At 40.4% G+C, this 23,149-nt stretch overlaps 1 protein-coding gene across 2 annotated transcripts in view; it reads right to left on the bottom strand.

Moving 5' to 3' along the window:
• The window catches only part of LOC149074133 (uncharacterized), a 151,337-nt gene extending 148,781 nt beyond the window's left edge, over positions 1–2,556 (bottom strand). Inside the window, exon 1 of one of the 2 annotated variants that reach the window (XM_089246436.1) lies at positions 2,185–2,556. The gene's annotated coding sequence lies outside the window, so the exon portion shown is untranslated. The remainder of the gene's footprint in view (positions 1–2,184) is intronic. The other variant, XM_089246434.1, reaches the window with a different exon arrangement.
• Between the last annotated feature and the right edge of the window lie 20,593 nt (positions 2,557–23,149).

Raw genomic sequence — 23,149 nt, 5'->3', positions numbered from 1 at the left:
TAATGAAAAGGGAATCATCAAAATATTACCAAATAATACAAATGTAGTAGATTGATTAATTGATTGATCAATTAATGATTCTGCCAAATAAAAAAATTATATCGTTTTTGCGGTTTATTCATTTTTCTTTTGCTTAGTTTGAGGGAAGTACTACACATGAGGAAAAGTAATAAACATGATGTTCATATTTCAGGAAATATGAACTTCTTTAAGGATCTCTGATAGTAGACAACATCGATTTTATGAAGCCATTATTATCAAAACCACTTTTTACTTTCCCTTTAGTACGTTGTATAATCCAGGAATTTATAGTGTAAAGCAATGGTTCTCAGCATTTTTTGACTCAAAAAGGCCTTTCTGGTGTATATTTTCTATGATGAAGCCTTGTATGCTTATTTTTTTTTTATTTATTCATCAAAGCTACTGATTTATTATTATTATTCAAAAATATTTATAATTATTTTTTCAAAATTTACAGTTTTTTTCCCCCTCGAGCGACCGTGGAGCCCCTGGACAGTTCACAAGAAGCTCAAAGGGCACCGGTCGAGAAACGCTGGTGTAAAACATAGTTTCTCCCAAACTTTTTGTACCATTACCCTACATGAGAAATTTTTTCTTTCATCACCCCTCCCCCACAACTGAAGTGAACCCATAGGATCCTGTGTTAAATCCGCAGCTTCTCTTCCCCCCCCCTCCTCCTGACTATTCCATTGCCCACTTAGGGAAACACTGATATAAAGAAACAACAAATTATAAGAATCATCTCGGCCCCCGGCTGGAGCCATCTATGGATTAAAACAGCAAAAAATTCCCTTCAGAAAAGCAAACACCACGATTGAACATCTGTTACCCCAATATTAATGTTACCATAAGAAGACTGCCCATTTCAGCATGTTTTACAATCATATTAGTTAAATATTTCTATAGCCGTCAAAATGACTGTTACAGTCGTTCTAGGTAAACCTTTATTTTATCACTGAATTAAAAAACCTAAAACATTTATATTTTAGGAATTCAAGAGCCTTACGAGGATGAGAATTTTAGGTCGTTGAAATTTTAGGACAATTTCAGATGTCCTGAAATTTCAACAACTTGAGATAATTCGTTTGGATGTAATAGTGTGTCAAAGTAGCTTTGCGGTCAAAATGACAGCTTCCACCATTTTAGTGTTAACTAGTATTTATAGGTCTTTGTAAATTGAACCCCAACTTACGGGGTTGTAGTCAGTCTAACCTAATTGTGTAACTCTGGGGTATTATGAAGGGAAAGTGCCCAAAATCATCCTCTGCCCAAAATTTGTTCCCCTTTCTAATTTGCATGTACAGAGCTTCTATCTTGCGAGAGTACCAGGAAGCTCTTCAGAACCATTCAGTTGACTATTTGCAATGGTGCAGTTGCTTTACTCTCTTCATTTATGCTTTAATTCTTCAAAAATAATTTTTGTTATAACTTGTTACAGTGCGAAATCAACTTCGAACAGTTATATTTATGCATTTCAGTAAGTTTTCAGCAGTTAGTGATTGGTAATTATAAATCACTACTTGAATATTGAGTTGCAATCACCATAGTTGTGCAGCTGTAGTAATTTAGTCAGGAGCAGTCACAATTTTTGCGATAGCAGAATTCCTAAATCCATCCCCGGGACGGATTTAGGAAACTCATGTATATTCTTGCGATATATATATGAAAATCCAACATTTGCGTTGTTTTATTTATTGGTTAGGAAAAATTCATTTTGTACAATCACACTTGCAGCACTATTAGATATGGACTTAAGTTATTTGAATCAGTTTTCAAATTATTCTTAACTCCACACAAATTTTCAGAATGAACAAGTTTGCTTAGGGGGTTATATACTGTCAGTATATATATATATTTGTATATATATTTATGACAGTATATATATATATATATACATTTGGGCACTTTCCCTTACTGTAGTCCGATTCAACTTTGAGCTGTGGATCACCTTTATAAGGTTTCTTCGAGTGAAAAACATGCATAAAAATGAATAATAAAGAAAAGACTCGGCGTGTCCCAGTGTCTCTTCTCATGTTTGTAAACAAACAATTCCTCCCTTAAAATGATCAGTGATGCATAAAAAAAGATATGAAAAAAAAAAATCAATGAAGGAATGCATAATGAAATTCATTTCCAGGGAACGAAACAATTAATGAAACTCACCTTGGTTTTGCGAAAATAATCGTTGACAAAAGCATTCGTGAAATAAATGTAAAATCATTTAGAAAATAGTTCGAGGTTCACAACAGCTGATAAAAAACAACACTGAGCAGCACTCGAAACCTGCTGCAGCATAGTACTGTATATACCGTAGTAGCAGCGCATGATTACGATGATCAACATGCGAATTGATCAGTTACAATATCGATCCGATTGGAATCGAAGCGAGTTTGAAATTGATGATCGGCTTCAAATGTGGATCCATTCAACGATGTCATTTCGCTGGATTGCCCTCAGCGATACACAAACTGGACCACAACTGACGCTTACGGACGGAAGCCATAGACAGCAGCAGCACAAACACGCATGACGACCGCATGCAGGTAAAATCTCTGCCTACTTATTAACGAATGCCAGACGGTTTTTTTTACTCGGCGATCTGGTCAGTAGGGACGAATTAACCCGCAAGAGGTCACTACAGGATACTCTGCGAGGAAGGAGTCTAAAACAAAAACTACTACTACTACTATTCAGAACCATTCCATTCACGGGGCAAATATGGGCGTGACCAATACTGTATTTAGCTACATGGGCTCGGGCTAGCACCTCCTAGAGATAGAAGGCCTCTGCACTGTTTGCCATAAACGTCATTCGACTACTTAGCAAGTTTGCCACATTTTGAAACACAGCATGCTGTTTCGTTTCTTTTTATTTTGGCGTAGAATCTTCCTGATTGGCTCACAAATAGCGCATAGTGATTGGATGTGGGGCATAGAAATCGCCAATTCTGAGCCTGATCATTTCTTTTCCTCACAACGATGATACTGGAACGAGCGGGGAATTTTTTCCCTGAATATTCTGAGGAAAAATGAACTACTTACTGACGTCACAAGCAGATTGCGGAGGCCTTATATCTCTAGACGGTGCTCTGCTCGGGCCAAGGAGGTTATAATACTACGGAGGTGACATCAGGTACAAAAATTGAAGCTGTTGTGGCAACCCTATGGGCTGACAAGTAAGTCCAAACAAAAAAAACCGCTCTTTTCCCTATGTTTAACATGTGTTTTGCCGGATCGAATTCTTTAAAAATATTAATAACTAAATAAATTTAAGCACCATGACTGTTTAATGCCTCTTCATGTAATCTACATGATCCAATAATGGGGAAAAATAAAACTATATCCTTATATAAGGGGTTGTTATATTTTTAATTCATTTTTGAAAAGGGAAAATCATTTTTCACTCTCAACTCTTCATAAGTTTTTAGTTCAGTGCCTTCAATTTATTTTAAAAATTCGATGTATCCCATTAATGTCTATGCGAATATTATTAATTAAAATAATATGAAGCTCCAATAAAAAGTGCAATTTTCATAAATTTTTTTCTTTTAACTCTTTATTTTGCCTTTTTTGTTTGGTTCATCATTATGATAGATCCGGGGAATTTTGAAAGTGTTTCAGACCTATGGGCAGAGCTGTACTTATGTTTTTGCCGCCCCATCCCATTTCAGTCTAACTTTTTAACCCTCTCCCTTCCACCCCTTTCATGCCATTACTAATAAATTATAAACAAGCGAAAGACAAAAAAGTGGTACGGTATATACTTGCGCCTAAATTTTACTTTTCTGTCCTGTATATTCGTATCCTATTCCGATCTATAATGATTGACATATAACGGGGGGGGAGGTTGCTCAACCTCCAGCCCGCAGGCGTCTACACATCGATGAAAAACGCTGATAAATTTAATTTCAATGTATGGTGCATACATTCGCATGTGAAAGTATCTCAGCACCAATCAATAGTGCGAGATACTTTCTGCGTGCTTGGTTATAGTCTAGCAAGAAAATAAATAATGCATTACATAATATCTATAGGCCTACATATTATCTTTAACCGCACGTCCTAAACTGTATTTTGAAATAATGAAATACTTTTTCAACATTTTTTCGTGGACCGATTAAAATTTTATACGGGTCCGCTAGTGGTTTGTGCACTCGTGTGATTCGAATGCTTGCATTATATACTTGAATATACAGTGCCCCACAATCGCCTGATGGTTTTCAAAATGGGAATAACAAGAAAACGGTGATATAGATATTAAAGTCATTCTTGCCGAATGTAAATGTGCGAAGTCGGGAATTTCAGCTACGTCATTCATGTTTCAAGGGACTGTATAGTTATTAAAATAAAAAAAATAAAAATATTGTTTATATGGACAATCTGTGCCAAAAAACCGAATTAAAAAGTTGCTGCCTTGTCTCTTCTGATGGCAACGAAGAAATATCCACGTACAGAAATTTCCACAGTTCCTAAGTGCAATATTCGCAGAGATATCCGAATTCAAAAATCTGAGTAAAGTCGGGAAAGAAGCGTTGTCCCTTAGTTTTTGCTGCTTTTTTTCCCAACTTTCCTCCGACTTTCGAATTCAAATATCTCAGTGAATACTTAGAGAAACAAGGAAATTCATTCTTATAAATATTAAACTGCTTTTGTCCTTTACCCTATGCTACTTTTATAATGAAAGCTACATAATAAAAAATATAATAATACAAAGATTATGTAAAAAATTTTTTTGAAATGTTAATTTAGTACTTAAAAGGTAGAAAAAATTCATATTTTTAAAGATTTTCTCTTGTTATACCGAAATAAATTTTTGTGAAAAAAAATTTACATGGTAGTCAAAAATGAGCAAAGTGACCAAAAATGCATCACGAAACTTCATGGTTTCCAAAAATTGGCATGTTCATCAGTTTCCAGACAATTTTCCAAAATCTCAATTCTACAGGTCTGAATAATCAAATTTATTATATTAAACTGATTCTAAATACTAATTAATATGGAATTTACTGAGTGGTAATTAATTTTTTTTATCAGCAATAAAAATGAAATGAGAAATAACTAATAAATATTTTATTGCGATACTCATGTAGTTTAATACAATACCGTATTTCTTGGAACAATCACCACATGAACATATGCGTCACTGTATCGGAAAAAAAAGAACCATCAATATATGACATTTTGTTTATGAACTTCACATAAGGCCCGCATCCGCCGCACATTTCTGATATAAAATTTATTAAATGCTTATTTTTAATTTCGGAAATACATCCTTTATTGCGGAATGTAATTGTTTTTTTACATTCCGCAATAAAGCATTCTCAGTAATGCTTGTCAAATTCTTGCCACTTTTAAAAATGCTACTCGGTTAATTGACAGTTGAATATCATGTGATTCAATAGGCCAATCTCTTGGAAATTGGGTTTTAGAAACCAAAATGAACATACGCGTCGTTCCTCTCTCAGTGTAAGCACCACCATTCTCTAAAATCACGCTTTTCAAAACGTAGACAACGTGATACTTGTTCCATGAAATAAGGGGATTAATATATAAGTAACATAACAGTTACAATACTGCGTATATGTAAAAATCACTATATCCATTTTCGTCAATATTGAGATAACGCTATTAATTTGCTGTATTTTCGTTACACTATACACATAGGTATAAACCATCAAGTCCTTATTTCAATAAATAACAGAGATATTCACTTTAAAAACACTCTTTAAACGGCTCTCTTATAAAATTTTTATTTCCCTTTTGGCACATGGTGCCAATTACCACCAATATACAGCTCAAACTGAAAATTTAAAATGTAAACTGTTCGCCTGTCGTGTTTGTTACTCATCTGAAAAGCAAGCAAGACAGGACAATATAAAGATTGCAGAGAAAACACGATTTAATTGTTGTCTCCGTATATTATGACCAGAATGTGAATCAACTTCATGTGGTTTTGCACCCAAAATGAAACTAAAATATACAATAACCATTCTCTTTTTACTTTAATTTCTTAATACAAATACAAATAAAACGCCACAACACGCAAAATGCCCAACGAGGTGGCTGAGAAAAAGATGCCCATAAAAATATAAATGAGTACTATCTCAAACCTTTTCAATTTATCGATGTATCGTATAAATAAATATGAGTCTTACGCCTTATTGAATACAAGTATTACAGAGGATTCTAAATTACCTAAGATTGAATGGTGGCGATTGTTCATAAATTATCATTAAAGAAAACTCACAAACTACAAAACGTATGAACTTATCAGAAATGAGTAGCTATATTTGATATTCACTTACTTTGTTTTCGTCAGGAAAGTGTAGAATGAAGAGGATTTTTTCCCGTTTTGTTGGTAATCCTGCGCTTATAACCGAATGCAGTTATGTAATACTGTATGCAATTCATAAAAATGTGGGTTCTACCAAGCTCCACATTTGTCCCCCCTTTTTTACAGGGAAAGGTCACATGAAGAGAGCTGTCCTTAGGACCAGTAAACGGAATCGCGTGACCCTGCCTACCATTGTGTACCATGATTTCTTTATATGCCAATTAGTGACTGCAAACAGATGATTGATTGGACAAACTCTGGATTGACCAGCTTCATCCCATTTCGGTTCCCAAACAAGTTTAAAAAAAATTGTACTGTAATCGAATTCATCCATTCGATTTATATCAATTTAACACTATTTCTATCCCCCCAGATGGTCAATCATAGCCCAAAGACTCTCACCAAAGCCCCGACCGCTGCCAATAAAAGCATCTCTGTTGCAGAAGATTCTTTCTCATATGGCAGGCGTCGTTAAAACTAGAGGATATTTTTTCCCTTCGTATTCAGAAAACTTGCGTTGTAGAATGTTCTGTCTACTTTCAAAGAGAGCCGAAATTGAGCTATTGAACTGTTCTTTGTGGTCAGCTGGGAAACGCGGTGAATAACATTGTAAATAGGAAGGTTAGACAATCATATGTATTTTTTAATTCAACGGCAGTCTGTGTGGTACAAAAAAATGAATAAAAATAAACAATATGGTTTAATAATTATATATTATTTACGATAGAAATGGCACATGGCACTTCCACACGTTTACGAAACGTGAATTAAAAGAAAATGTTTTTTCTCTCCCCTCTTTCAATACTCCAATATTTGCCATCCCTCCGAATTTGCCACCCTGGGCTATAGCCCGCTTAGCCCGCCCCCCCCCCCCGTAAATACACTACTGCCTATGGGTGCTCGTCTTAAGCTTTACATGAGGAATTTTGATTTCTGAATTAATTATGAGGTGCTCGAGTACCTTCTGACAGGGCAGTAGCTAGAATATTTGCCACCCTCACAACTTTGAAATTCGATTAATTTTGTAATATGGTGTGTTCTTTGTTTCCACCTAAAACTGCCACCCCCTAAATTTTGAAGCCTGGGGCAATTGCCCCCCTCTAGTTATGGCCTTGCCTTCTGATACCATCCTAATTGACTACATAATATTACTCGGCAGTATTTCAAAAGTGTGAGTGCTCGATGGGGAGGGGGGTGGTAGTTGGCGTTAGAGCTTAGTTTAGTTTAGGACCGAGCACGCCCAGGCTCTGTCGCTTTTGCGATATAAGCTCATTGATCGTGAGATCGTGGGCGTGCCGGAGAAAACTGAAACAGGCAAGCCGGCCGGAAAAGCACACCCGTGTCGGACCAACACCCCCGGGACACCCTCGCCAACCCCCAAGCAGCACAACCACACCCCCACACCCAAACCCCCAACCCACGGGCACATCACCGCTCGACAAAGTCAGGGCAGCACCACGAGGGCGACTCCCCTCCATCCCGACAAGACCCCGGCGGCGCCGTCTCACGGCAGCCCAATACTCCCACTCCCTGCGAAGGGAGACCCCCGACCACCCCAACCAATCCCACCCCCAAGAACTCCTATTGTGGATATGAGAGAACAATATGTTACAAGACGAGATCATCGCCACTCATCAAGGAAAACATGGAACGCCTTGCGACAAGGATCTCAATCGGCGCGTTATTCTTGACTGCGTATGAAGTTATTTGATTTGTCTACATACAATCTTGTTCTCCTCGTTATTTCCTGCACCTCCGAACTGTCTGGTTTCCTGTCCTTTTCACTTGAGTTACATGCGGGTGCGACAGTCACAGTTGCAATTTGCCATAAGTCATGTGCAGAGAAATGCGCGTGTGCCATATCAAAACAATACAAAATATATATAAAAAAAATGAAATGTGCAGAGACAGTACAAACAATCCAAAATCGTGTGTCGCTTATGTATGTATGACATAAAATTTCAAAAGTTGGTGCCATGGCACCAAATGGGGGCGCAATTTACATGGGGCGCCGGTGGGACAATCTGTCTATTTTCCAGTGTGGCCGTCTGGGCTTTTTGGCCTTCTTTTCCCCTGGGAAGTTACATGCGGGTGAGACAATCAAAATAACAATTTGCCATGAGTAGTGTGCAGATGTACGTGTGCCACATCAGACGAAATACAACCGATACAATAAAGGAATATGTGCAGACAAAACAAACAATATCAAATCGTGCGCCGTTTATGCATGTATGACATAAAAATTCAAAGTTGGTGCCACAGTACCAATTGGGGCATTTTACATGGGGCGCCGGTGGGCCAATCTGCTTCTTTTTCAATGTGGCCTGCTGGGCATTCTGGCCTTCTTTTCCCTGAGGAGTTACATGCGGTTGCGACAATCATAGAAACAACTTGCCATGAGTTGTGTGCAGAGAAATTTACGTGTGCCACATCAAACGAATTACAATAGATGCAATTAAAGAACATGCGCAGACAAAACAAACAATACCAAATCGTGCGCAGCTCTTATGGCGTTAGAGCTGTTGGGTGTCAAGCACCATGGCCTCCCATCCTGGAGCAGGACTCAAAGGCTGGGACTTTTGGTGGAACCCAGGTTAGATAGGTAACGGGCTCCCAATTTAGTTTTAATTTTTTGCGTGAAAAAAAACAAACGTATTACTGAAATAATATGTCCATATAAATAACTTCCCATAAAGTGATGAGAATCGTCCTGGGCCTGGGACTAGGGCAACACCCTCTTTAGGGGGTGTTAGGTTAGGCCATGTCAGCCCCATCCTTGATTGGGTCGTAGAGCTGACAGGACATCAGCCCTGGCACGATTAAATTTTTTTCTTTTTTCATGCCATAAATTCATTATAGAGGCCCTCTCTCGTGAAAAGTCTGGCTTGGGGTCCCCGCCAAAAATCTCAGCTTAGAGATCCTTCTCCAGAATGGGGGAGGCATGTCGACAGCACCAGGCCGAGCCGCAACTAGATAATTTGTTACCAGGGGAAAACCGGCATTTTGATGCCCATTCACATGTAGAACAAGCAGTTAAAAGGGAATTCGATGCCACCTCTGGTCCAGCGCTAGGGGCACTAGGCCCACTTGCTCCCCCCCGCCCCCAGCTGCGACCCTGGGTCGAGCAACACGGCAGGATAAGTTCAGAAATGAAAATTTCGTACATAAAGTTCAACAGAGCACCCATACGTCTAAAGCACTTTCGTTTCCCCTTTGTAGGAGAATATTTCGATTTCAGAATCAATTCTAAGCTAAAGAACTGGGCGGAGCACTCCCGTGTCTCAAAGTAGTGGAAGTGCTCGAGCGTCCTCCGCCACTGTGTACTTATGGTTTTGCTGCCTGTAGCTGTACAAATTTCGCCACACTTCTTCCGTTCCACTCTCATATTCTTGAACACGTATTACTGAAATATATGCCGCCCATCGAACCTTCCGCTACGTGGATATAGTATTGAGAAAAAAAGTATTCAAAAAATAAAAAACTTTTTTACGAGCCGCGCGATGAGTCATCTCTATGGCCTATAGTATTTATGAAAATAATCACTCGGGCTGTTTTTTATCTTTTCATTTTGTACCTATTAATTTGCTTTTAAAGTGGTGTGTGTGCGAAAATTTGACAAAACACAGTTTCGAATTGAATTTAAAATTGTCTGTGTGTTCGAGTTTTTGTTCTACCTTGACTAGAAGTATTTATACAATATTTTAATGTAAACAGCTGAAAGGCATTATATATGTTAATGTTTTATATCAAAATGCTCTTTTTGCAAAAAAAAAAATGTCATTTTTTCAAACACCGCTTATTCAAGTGTCTTAAAACATTGTCTCTCTCGGCACTGAAGTGTTACATGCTTTGGCAGAATTTTTTTTAAATTAAAATTCTGAAAAGAAATTTTGTGGCACAAGATGTGGGTAAATTTTGGTTATTTTTGCAAAAGGTTCCATGTTGGAGAAGTTAATATTCGAAAAAAAATAACAACCAAAATTGTAAAAGCTCTCGTTCAATTGTATAAATATATACACGGAATTTGTGAAAAAAATTGAGTTCCTGAAGTGAACAGGAAATTTTTAAATGTTTTTAATAACGGGGATGTTTTTCATAGGAAAGCATGGGAAGCCACGGTTTTTTTGGGCTTACTTGGTCCCTTTAATAGAGCGATCACTGGCTTCATCTGGCAACCCTGATTCCCAATGCTTTCTCAACGGACGCGTTGGCCACGCCACCTCCCGTTATTCTTTCCTCCATGGGCTCGGGCACTGCCGACACCTTCTATAGCAGAAAGCCTCCGCGCGAAACTTTGACGTCACTGACGTCGCCCATTTCATCTGTAGCCATTGAATATAGCAGTCCGACGTATATATACACTCATGTCCATAAATTAAGGATAATTCAGAATCACATGGAAATCGAAATCTCAAGTAAAAATTTCACTTGTAGAATTACCACACACATCTGCAAGAATGATATGCAAATTTCAGGAAGCCAACAGATGATGCCGATAGTACGTCACAATGACGAGAGTGTAGGAGGGGGGGGGGTTATAAGGAATGGTGGCAAAGAAGTAAAATTGTTCACAAGAGTTCTGTAAGGCGCTCAGTGCCATAAGCGAATAGTTATGACACAGAGGACGCATGTGGATGATTTTTTACGTGGTAGAATTATCGGCCGCCTGGAATGTGGACGTACTCAGATGGAAGTATCCGAGGAACTTGGAATTGCCCAAAGTGTGATCTCTAGGCTTTGGCAACGATTCCAAGATAACGGAAATGTCAGTAGACGTTACAGTACAGGTCGCCCCCGAGTTACAACGCCGAATGAAGACCGGTATTTGGCAGTAACTGCCAAAAGAAGCAGACGGAGCACAGCATCCGACCTGTCTCGTCAGCTATCTGCAGCCACGGGTACCAAAGTTTGAAGGCAAACCGTGTACAGACGTTTGGGAGATATTGGTCTATACGCTCGCAGGCCTGTCAGATGTGTTTTGCTCACGGCAACTCACTGTCGGCAGCGATTATCCTGGAGTAGAGAACATGCAATGTGGACATCGTCACAGTGGGCTTGTGTGATGTTTTCCGATGAGTCCAGGTTTAGCTTGCAGTCTGATTCACGTCGGACTTTCATATGGAGAACGCCAGGTACCCATTACCACCAAGACAACATCACTGAACGACTCCGTTACGGTGGTGCAGCATTGCTCGTTTGGGGTGGAATTATACTGGGTTCCAGAACAGATCTGCATGTTCAAACCGGAACCATGGAAGCCAAAATTTATCGGGACATCATTCTGGAACAACATGTACGTTTGTTTAGGTGTGCCATGGGCGCAAAATTTGTGTTTATGGATGACGACGCCCGTCCTCACCGAGCAAACATCGTAAACGAATGCCTTGAATCTGAGGATATAACCCGTATGGAATGGCCAGCATTCTCAGCTGACTTGAATCCGATAGAGCATGTGTAGGACATGCTTGGCCGATGAGTTGCAGCCCGTCAACCATCTCCTAAATGTGTACCGGAACTTCGGAGAGCATTGCTTGCTGAGTGGAGTGATCTTCCCCAAGATCAGATCGATAATTTGATACTCAGCATGCCTAGGCGTTGTACGCAGGGGCGTAGCCAGAAATTTCGTTCGGGGAGGGACCACTTTCATTTCGGGGGGGGGGACCAAAGTGACAGAACAATGGATTTGGCCATCTTTTTCCCTTTTTTCGGTCATTTTCTCACATTTCGGGGGGGGGGGGCAGACCCCCAAGTCCCCCCCCCCCCCGCTACGCCCTTGGTTGTACGGACTGTATTTCATCGCATGGGAGACATACAATGTATTAACCATCATACCAACCATGTAATAGTAAGTTTTTGTAAAGGAGATATTTTTTACAATTGCTCCAGGGAGCAAAAATCGTAGTTTTTATGAATGGTATCATACATACACCATGGTTTTTGTTCTTTATCTTTTGTTTAATAAATGGGCTTTATGAATAAGTAACGTTTGTTTTGTTTCTGAACCTTTATTTGTCGGAGCTGGCATTATCCTCAATTTATGGACATGAGTGTATATGAGAAACATTTACCTTTTTTTCAGTATATGCAATGACTATAGGTAAAATGGACGACTTCAGTGAAGTCACGAGCCTCGCGAGAAGGCTTTCTGCTATAAAAAATGTTGGCACTGCTCGTGGACATTTCAGCAGAGCCGCCCTTAATGGTGTGTGACTGGTGCGGTCGCATTGGGCACGGTACCAAAAAGAGCAAGATAAAAGAAGTGAAATTATTAGAAAAGGGGTTAGAGGTAATAGAAGTGCAAAAAATATACAATTAACCCTCGGTTTACGAACGTCTGTGCCAGTTTACGAACAAAAAATGATTCGGTTTATGACGGGTTTATGAACACTCAAAACGATGTAAATCCCGAAGAAAGCATATTACAAGAAATCTGAGCAAGCATTTTTTTTTTTTGACAGAATTTGGTCAAAAACTTATATTTAATGAGAGTAAAGTTCCCGCCACAAATACGGCTCCTCTTATCCAGCCCATGGATCTGTGGGTCATTCGGAACTTCTTGAAGCTCGAGCTTCATAATAATATTTCCAGAAGTTACTGGCTGTATGTATTCTATGTCATATATTATAGCAAAACATCTTTGAAAAGGTTATTTTCTTCAGATTTGACGAAACATATTCGTTATAGCCATTATTCATTGCATAGTTCTTATGTCCAAAGCTTGGCAGTAAAAGTGTGTGTCTCTCTCTCTCTTATCTAATAAGAAGCATATGATCCAAGACTGCAGTGTTCTCAACAAATTCAATAGAGGAAGTGATCATCGACTGGTGAGATGTAGAATAAGGATGGAATGAACTAGAATGGAAAGAGCGAAACTTATCAAAAATACAAAAACTGTCATCGATATGGTAAAGCTTCAAGAACATCGATATAAATTCCAGTTAGAGCTGAAGAACCGATTTGATTTGCTATATAACACCACTGAGGATAGAAAAGATGTCAAAACGATGAACAAAACTTTAACCACTACACTAAAAGAAGTAGCAAAAGAAGTCACTGAAGAAAAAGAAATCAAACCGGTGAAGAAAATAACAGAAGAAACAAAGAAACTGATGAAAGACCGGAGAGAATTTCAGATTAAGAAGAATGACCCTAAATCAAAAGTGGAATATGCAGAACTTTGTAAGAGAGTACGAAAGCGGATTACAGAAGATGTCAGGAAGTTTAATTGCGATATTGTAAAGAAAGCATTGGAAGATAATAGGAGCTTAAAATCAGCAAAACGAAAACTGTGTGTTGGGAGAAAGGAAATTTTTGCACTAAAAAGGAAAGATGGAACCATCTCGAAAGATGGAAATGAAATCATTAGTATTGTTGAGGAATTTTATAATACTCTATATAAACATGAAGAACAGGATCGGGACAGAGGAAAGGGAGCAGGAAGAAAAGAAAGTGGAGCAGAATGGACCACAAGTATTCTAGATTGGTACCCCATGTTGTTAAACGTCCGAGAAGGCGTCTCCACGCAAGATGGATTGACGAGATCAGGAAAGTGACTGGAGTCAACTAGATGGCTAAAGAATCAGACAGAGCAAAATGGAAAAATTTAGAGGAGACATTCATCCAGCAGTGGATTGAAAATGGTTGTTGTTGTTGTTGCTGATGATATTCATGAAATTCACCAGACTTTGCCCTAGCATCATTTGCATTTCATCCCTTTCGAATTATGGTAATTTTTTTTAACGTTGGTTTAATGATTACTAGAGCCTGGAAGTTCAGGCAAAATGCCATAAATGCCTTTTTTTGCCTATTTTCAAATTTTTTTTGGTAAAAATGCCTTTTTTGAAATTTTCCTGCCGTAAATGCCTATTTCAACATATTTTTAAGTTTATAGTGAATTTCAGAGGCCATAATCCGTACAACTTGCATATTTTGAGCACTGAACAAAAGAATTGCCCTTTTTAAAATTTTCCAACTATCTCGATACTAATTATCATCAGAAAGCTCCCCACCCCTTCCAGCCCCATTTAAACACGAATAAGTGATAGGAAACTTGTTGTTGCCATACATTGACTTTGCTTTGACCAGATGGTGTTAGACGTGAATGATTTGCTGCAGCCCATGTTAGAAAAGCAGAGGACAATTAGAAATGTTTGCTTCTTCACATGTCTCGAACTGGACTGCATTGTATATGTATAGCTGATCGATGACTGTCCCAAGAAGTCATCAGTTGACGTCATGGCTCACACAAGCGGGGTAGGAGCAGACAGGGCTCTGGGGCCCATGTTGTTCTGATTTTGTTTTTTACACCATAAATGCACTGCAAACAACCATGGCTATTATTTTAGATACATACTGTTCCGGGTAATTTTTCACAAGACTTCGAGGTCGCAAAACAAGAAGCGGTTCGACGGACAAACACAGATTTATTAACAGAACAGCAATTTACACGTATTTACAAGCTAATCAGAGAGCTAACAACTTTCTCTCAACGTTCAATCACAACTGACTTTTCATCCTGTCTCTCCCTATTCGAGTCTCCCTCCCTCTTGCGATCGCCTCATATTTATAGCTCCGATCGAAACTTCGAGAAAAAGAACATTCCACAAATTTCTATTTTACAGTTTCCAAGTTGGTGGCGCCACCGTAGGGACTGTCTGGAGGGGCGTTGAATCACTGTTTGGAAGGGCGGAACTTTCTAGAATGTTCTTCCAGCCCTCCGCTAGTTCTCAGCCAATTGCATCTTCTTGCGCTTAACCGAAACCGGTATCAACTCTCGTTGCCAACAGAAGATTGTGCTAAAGGATTGCGCCATCTATCGTCTATAGTTCGGAACAATACGTATGTGGTATTCAATTAAATTGACCAGAGTTGTCCTCGGGCATGAGCGGAGATACGGGGGGGGGGGGGTGTCCCCAGCGTCAAAGGTGGAGTTGACTGATCTAATGTATATATGTATATATGAATTGACATCTTCATCATCATGCCCCCCCCCCAGACTTTCAAGTCTATCTTCGCCTATGCCCTCGGGAAGGGAGGATGTGTAGCAGATGCGGCCACACAGGGGTAATTATAAAAAAAGGTTAAATGTTTTTACTACTATTGAATTAAAGGTAGCTATGTTTCAACTACAGAAATGATAATGATTATTCCCACTAATACAACAAATAAACGAAAATTATTCGCAATTCGGAGCCCCCAGATTATTTTATCTACGATCTCCGCGTCTGGTAATGGTGGCCAGTAATTGACCTAACCCTGAGGGTCTACTAACATTTTATTTTGGGCTTAAAATCAGTTAGCAGTAGAAGAATAAAATGCGACAATTTTTTTCAGCTAGTTTTTGAACTTCTTAATGCCTTAGTTTTAGTTATTTTTTCTTTCTTATTTCTCACCGTATAAGCCGCAGTTCGCGCTTTCAGTAGGGATTTTCATTTCTCGTGGCGTGGGGCGTGTTGATAAGGGGCCGTTCAAGTAGTACGTACGCAAATTTTTAGCCATTTTTGACCCCTCCCCCCCTTGTCAGCAAAATTTCGTCAGCACTGCCCCCTACCTCCTAACACATATTGGTGGGATCAGAAACGTACGCGGGAGGGAAGCATAGGGCGGGGGGCTCGGCGCCTTCCCCAGACGGAAAAAAAAAAATGTTTAATGTAAAAAAAATTTTTAAAAAAATTAAAATTTCGAAAAAAATGCCTTCTTATATGTAATTTTAATCAGTTTCTGTTAATTTCAGTGCTATTTGAAGGCTACGAACTCAAAATGTCTCTTTAAGAAATTCATTGCGACCCACCCTTTAAGCCATTTACATGGCAAACCCTTGACCCACGGACCAAATGTGGCCCTGAAGGTTATGTGATGTGACTTGCCCTCTCAAACCTAATTTCGTAAAAATGAACTGAGCGGCACATTTACAGATCGCTTAAATGACCCGTGGCAAAATTCCAGAGCATTTAAGTGGCCCGTGGCACATTTTCAGATCACTTAAGTAACCCGCGCGACACAGTTCCAGAACACTTAAACGATCCGTGGCACATTTAGAGATCCCTTGAGTGACATGTGGCACAGTTTTAGAGCACTTAAGCGGCCCCCCGGTGCGGTTCTACATCACTCAACTTACCCGCGGCACATTCCCAGAGGACTTAAGTGATTCGTGATTACGGATTACTTGAATGATGCGTAGCGCAGTTTCACAGCACTTAGGCATACCGGACACATTTCCTAAGCACTTGAAGAATCCGTGAAACATTTGGAAAAAGCCGCTGAAGTGGCTCTGTAAAGGATTTATCATTAGGGAAAATGTTAGTTCAGGTGCCCACAAAGTAGCGAAAGATTTTTCTCGTTTTTGGCTCACCGAGTAAGATGCCATAAAGAATATTTCATATTTTCATAAATGGTGGTTGATGATGTAAGCATCATCCAAACCTCCCCCCTTCCCCCCTTGTCATCAAAAGTCAGCAAATCGGAAACCCCCTCCCCCATCGATGTGATGACGTAATACTTGAATCACCCCTAAGAATAATAAATTGCATCAAATACATTCTATTTATTTGATCCAAATTTATTATTCTTATCGGCACCCCAACGCCTCTCGCCGCAAGAAATGCAAATCCCGACAGAAAGCGCAAAGTGCAGCTTATACGGTGAAATTAAATTTTTCAATTCGACCCTGTCGGGATTATGAACGGAACCACCTACCAACACCGTCTATAGTAGAAAGCTTCCGCACGAAGCTCATGACGTCACTGAAGTCTTCCATTTCACCTATAGTCATGTGCTGCAAAAAAGGTAAAGATTTCGCAAACGTCGGCCTGCTATATCCAATGGCTACAGGTGAAATGGACGACTTCAGTAACGTCAAAGCTTCGCGCGGAGGCTTTCTGCTATAGAAGGTGTTTTCTCACCAGACGGCTGTCGATCTGCATTTATGAGAATCAGAGCCGCCCTTAAGGGTGTGGGACAAGTGGATTGGATTTCAAATTTGTTGGCGCAAAGACCAATTTGGTCAAACTGCGCCATAACAATCGATCATGTCAGAAAAATAAAACCGATACATGATAAAAAGAAACGTGAAATGTAAAACAATGACATGAATTGTAAAAACTATAATTTGTTATAAAAACCAATGGCCTTGATGAATTTAAAAATGCGAGATGCATCGCAATGGTCAGATAAAATGTCACGAAGTAAAAGATGACTTTGACCAAAAGCGGTCGTAAAATGATGACGATGATGTGAACTAAAAGCATGAGCAATGGTAAGTGGTCTTTGACAATGAGGGCACTGCGGTTGACTCTCTCGTAGTAAAAGATATGATTGTGTGATGCGACTGTGTCCTATGCGTAACCGGGCAAGCAGAACTTCCTCCTTTCGGTTAGTTTTGCAGCTCGAACACCAATGGCCAAGTGTGGGCTTAATGGCATGAAGTTTATTATTTATCTGATTGTTCCAATGATCCTGCCAGCGGTGATGCATCACTTCCCGGAGGATTGAGAAGTGGTCACTGGCAGGTACCAAAAGGCTATTGTCGATGTTAGTTGTTGTTCGAGCTGCGGTGTCTGCTTTTTCGTTGCCCGGTATTCCTACATGACCTGGTACCCAGTAAAATTTTACTATGGTACCGTGATGGATGAGGTAATGTAATTCATGAAAAATGGCATGAATGAAAGGATGAATGTGAAAAGTAAAAGAACACAGTGCTTGCAATGCGCTGAGAGAGTCGCTATAAATGATGCATCGTCGGTGGCGTTTGCGTCTTACATGACGCAACAGCTCATGTAAGACAACAGCTTACATTTGCGTACAGCTCCGCCGAATAAATAGAGAATGTGTTGGGAAGTTTGAAAGATGTCTCCTCACAGCAGATGTAGGCACAACCGACATGCCCAGGGCTCTTAGAGCCGTCGGTATATATGGGGAAGTACCTATTGTACCTACCCCTGTGCCTATAGAATATCTGCCGATATATGACATCTGCTGTGGTGGCTCTAGAGTACGATGATAATGAAAGAGAGACATCTGGTAGAGACTGCTCCCATGGTGCCAGTTGTTGAGCAACTGGGGCCACACGACTGATGTCTATTTGTATTTCTTCTACAAGTGCCCTCATACGAAGACTGTATGACGGTACACATGAAGGACGAGCAGCAAAAAGTCTATGAAATGAGGGATTAAAAATGACACGATGAAGTGGATGATCTGGCAGAGACTTCATTTTAATATAATATTTTAATTGTTGGCGTCTTGATGTCAGTGATGGCTCGTTGCATTCGACATACAGGCTCTCCATTGGAGATGTCCGGAAAGCTCCAGAACAAATTCGGAGGGCGAGATGGTGGACATGGTCAAGCACACTCAGATAGCTCCGAGATGCCGACCCGTATACAATTGAGCCGTAGTCGAGCTTCGATCTTATTAGAGCTTTATATAAGTGAAGGAGCGACTTACGGTCAGCTCCCCACGATGCAGAAGAGATGACCTTCAAGAGGTTCATCGTCTTCATGCAACGAGCTCTTGACTGTGCAATATGAGGTTTGAAAGTAAGTTTTTTGTCAAATGTGATGCCGAGGAATTTAGTGTTTTCTACAATAGGTATTAGATTGTTATTTAGAAACAACTGTAGGTCATCGTGTAGGTATCGACGCCGAAAAAGTGCATAGTAACAGTCTTGTCAGCGGAGAATGAAAAGCCGTTATTATGAGCCCACTTGCTGATCTTGTTGAGTGCGGTTTGTAAGTGTCTCTCGGCTGTCCTCATATTAACTGATTGATATGATATCAACAGATCATCCACATAAAGTGCGCCAGTAAGAGACAACGGGAGTTGGTTCAACACCACGTTGAAGTCTTAAAATAAAAAGTGTTACACTTAAAATACTACCTTGAGGTACACCTTGTTCTTGAATTTGGGGAGTTGATAACGTGCTTCCGATCCGTACCTGGAAGATGCGGCGAGCCAGAAAGTTCTTAATAAAAATGGGCAAATTGCCCCGCAAGCCGCAGTTATAGAGGTCGGAAAGAATTCCGTGCCTCCAAGTACGGTCGTAGGCCTTTTCTATGCCAAAAAATATGGCTATCATGTGCTCCCTCTTTACGAATGCTTGTCTGATTGAAGTCTCAAGGCGTAACAAATTGCATGTTGTGTACCTGAACCGTCTAAAGCCGCTTTGATGTTTAGATAAAATATTGTTAACCTCAAGGTAGTGCACAAGGCGATAGTTGACCATGCGTTCCATAAGTTTACATAGACAACTGGTCAAAGCAATAGGTCTGTAACTATTAGGTTGCTGAGGATTTTTGCCAGGCTTCGGGAATACAAGAACTATGGCTGCTCGCCAGGTGTCAGGAAATGAATGACTGACCCAGATCCGATTAAATAATATGAGTAAATGTGAGAGTGATTCAGATGAGAGATGACGAATCATGCAATAATGAATGGCATCGGGCCCTACAGCTGAGTCAGGACTTCGCTGCAAGGCCGTCGTCAGTTCATGAAGGGTGAACATTGAATTGTACTCCTCCGGTGTAAAAGGCCGGAAGGTGTACGATGTACGTTCGACCGAGGATTTAATGGGATGAAACGATGGGGGATAGTTCGCATCACTGGAGACAGCGGCGAAATGGGCGGCGATGGTGTCTGCAATATCCCTCACATCGCTGATGATAGTGCCATTGGTCTTTAAAATAGTGATCGGATGAGACTGATAATGACCATTTATTTTTCGGATCCGGTCCCAAATGACTTTAGAGGAAGTAGATGAATTGATTCCCGTGGTAAGCTTTTGCCAGGACTCGAGTTGAGCCTGGCGCCTGGTTCTTCTCGCTATCGCCTTTGCTTTTAAAAATGCCAACTTATTGTCATGGGTAGGATACCGCCGGAACCTACTCCATGCTTTCTTTTGTCCGCTTCCTCCCTTCAAATACAAATACAACGCCACAACAGGCAAACTGCCCAACGAGGTGGCTGACTTAAGAACATCATGGATCCCCGAGCCATTGTTTGGAGGCCCTACCTACTACTGCTACATCACACATGCACCCCGCCCACACACCCCACACCCCCGCGGAACCCCCAACGAATCGGTACATGAGAGAATGTGCGTGTACGTGTTGTGAAACCTGACGTGAAGTTTTTTTTCCTCTGTAATGCTTGTTATGTGTAGTGCTGCCATCCGCCACCACTAAAACTTTCTAACTATGAGTGAAGTGTTATGATTGAATGATTTATCGTTGTAGGACTGTTGCTCTCTGTGGCGAGACTTTTTAACGGGGAGATCGGCTCGCATTTGCGCCTTGAAGTTGGGAACCACAGAAAACCAACTTCAGCCGACCACCACTGTGGGGTTCGAACCCGGATCTTCGCATCGCGAGTCCGTCACTATAACCACTCGACCACCACAGTGGCAAACTACACCACAGTTCAAGCACTTCTAGATCCAATAAATAGAAACACAATAGTACGTGTATTGAGGCGGCGTCTATTAAATAACCCAAACATTTTCCTAGGTTGGACCAAGGCCCATGTAGGTAATCTTGGAAACGAGAGAGCAGACTCTCTAGCCAAAGCTGCAATCAACTGTGACAATAAACTTGATAACCCTTTCCCACTAACGCTCCTGAAGCGACAACTTAAACAAGCAACCCTCCAGAAATGGCAGCAAATTTGGGACCAAGGAACAACAGCTAGGAAAGTGCACGAAATTGTCCCTCGAGTCACATACAACACACTAAACTGGAATAGGGAGGTGACTATCTTCATAACAGGACACGGCCCATTCCCTATATATCTACACGAACGGAAACGCCGCCGAACAGACAAATGTGCCTGCGGTATGGTGGGTACTCCTGTTCACTATGCAACAGAGTGAAAATTTACAAAACATCTACACATGTACAAATATTCCGAAAACAATAGAAAACAATGGTTCACTCAAATAATCAAAAACAAAAACACAGCAGCAAGGATTACTAGCCTTGTACACGCCATAGATATATACACGCCACGTAGATATATACACGCCAACGAAAAACAAGAAATCTGTCCACCAGATTTATAAAATAATGTTTTAAATATTACAAAAATAAGTGGGAGAAAAAACAGAAATGGATAAAAACAACAACAAAAATCATATCCACATGACTGCCACTACTAATACATGATATAGCATGTACTAACGGGACCCGAACAAGAATTTTTACGACATTCCCGTTACAATGATGTAAATGTGATAACCACAAGTGTCCTTCATAAGCCATAAGGTTTCATAATAACCATTACACATGTAGTTTTTTTTTTTAAATATAAATATAACCAGCCAGATCGAGTCAACCAAAACACCAAGACCGAAGCTGATCCTTAGCTAAGGCTCTCTACAGATAATCCCCCATTTAAATCAAGCCCACATTGCTCACCAAAATAGGTTTAGGGCGAGACGACTCGACCTGGCAGTTATATATATGTATATAAATGTGTGTATATGTGTGTATTTCTCTTTCCTCCATTCAAGTTGTCCATGCATTTCATGTCCACAACACACGTGCGTACTCATATTGTCGGATTCATGTTGCTCACCGAATAAGGTGCTAAGCGAGATGCCACGGGTGCTCCCTAATTGTATATATTCCCCCACACAATACTTCTATTTTGTATATTTTCATTAAATCCACCGGAGCGAGTGAACTCAACCCAATAAAACTGATGCTGGCTTCTAGTCGCCCATTTGCTCACCAATAAGGTATTAAGCGAGATGACTCGCTCCGATGGATATATATATATATTATTTCACAATAAGATTCTCATTTCTTTTTCTTTTTGTATCCTGTGTATATAATATGGCAAGTGTAAGATAACAGATGAGATGGCATGGAGTGGGGGGGGGGGGGGCGCTCAATTGCTTTTAAAACATACCTCCATCCTAATATGTGTACATTCATCTTAACTAAACCCCGAAACTTCTCCAACTCCTAATCCCATCTCGTCTGTAATCACCACAAAATTTGTTAATCGCGACAGTACCTGATTGTCCGGGGAAAATATGTTGTAAAAAAGTTTGTATGTTTTTTTGTTTTTTTTTGACACTAAATAAAGTGTTCCAGACTCTGCCACGAAGCTGGGCTGGAAGAGATCTCGGCAACGGGATAAGTCCAGTGGCAAAGTTCTGGCGTTCATTCATTCATTGCCTTGACCGTGAAGTCTGCCCATCGGGCGGCCACAAGCTTCCACCGAGGAGGACCCTCAGGTATGCTATGGAGTCGATCAAGGCACTTAACCACTAGAGGAAAATGATTGCTCCCGTGGAGGTACGGGTCAACCGACCAGGACCAGTTGGGCAAGAGTGAAGGTGAGCATAACGATAAATCTATTGCAGTGAAACTATTGTGTGGGGCATGGAAATGCGTGAAACTGCCATCATTCATGATGGCGAGGTTCATGTCGTCTAACAGACGTTCAACCATTTCCCCACGAGGGGTGTTGCTGTTAGAACCTCATATCATGTTATGAGCATTGAAGTCTCCAAGAAGAAAAAATGGTGGAGGTAATTGATCAATCAGATCTTCTAGATCTCTCTGTAAGATGGTGTCATTTGGTTTCAAATATATAAAACAGATGGTAATTCTCAGGCCTGTAGAGATTTCCACCGCGATGGCTTGCAGGTTCGTGCGCAACGTTAGAACGCGCGACGACACGTGATGTGGAACCAGCAGAGCAACACCGCGGCAAGCCCTACTCCCGTCATCGTAATCAATACGGAACAGGGAATGTCGCCTGATGTTCCATGTCTCCGAGGGCTTCGTAAAAG

The sequence above is a fragment of the Pholcus phalangioides genome, unplaced genomic scaffold, assembly GCF_987345545.1.
Source record: "Pholcus phalangioides strain wild (caught in Gottingen) unplaced genomic scaffold, Ppha-v1.0 ptg000017l_1, whole genome shotgun sequence".
Lineage (NCBI taxonomy): Eukaryota > Metazoa > Arthropoda > Arachnida > Araneae > Pholcidae > Pholcus > Pholcus phalangioides.
This window is presented reverse-complemented; position numbering and strand designations above follow the sequence as displayed.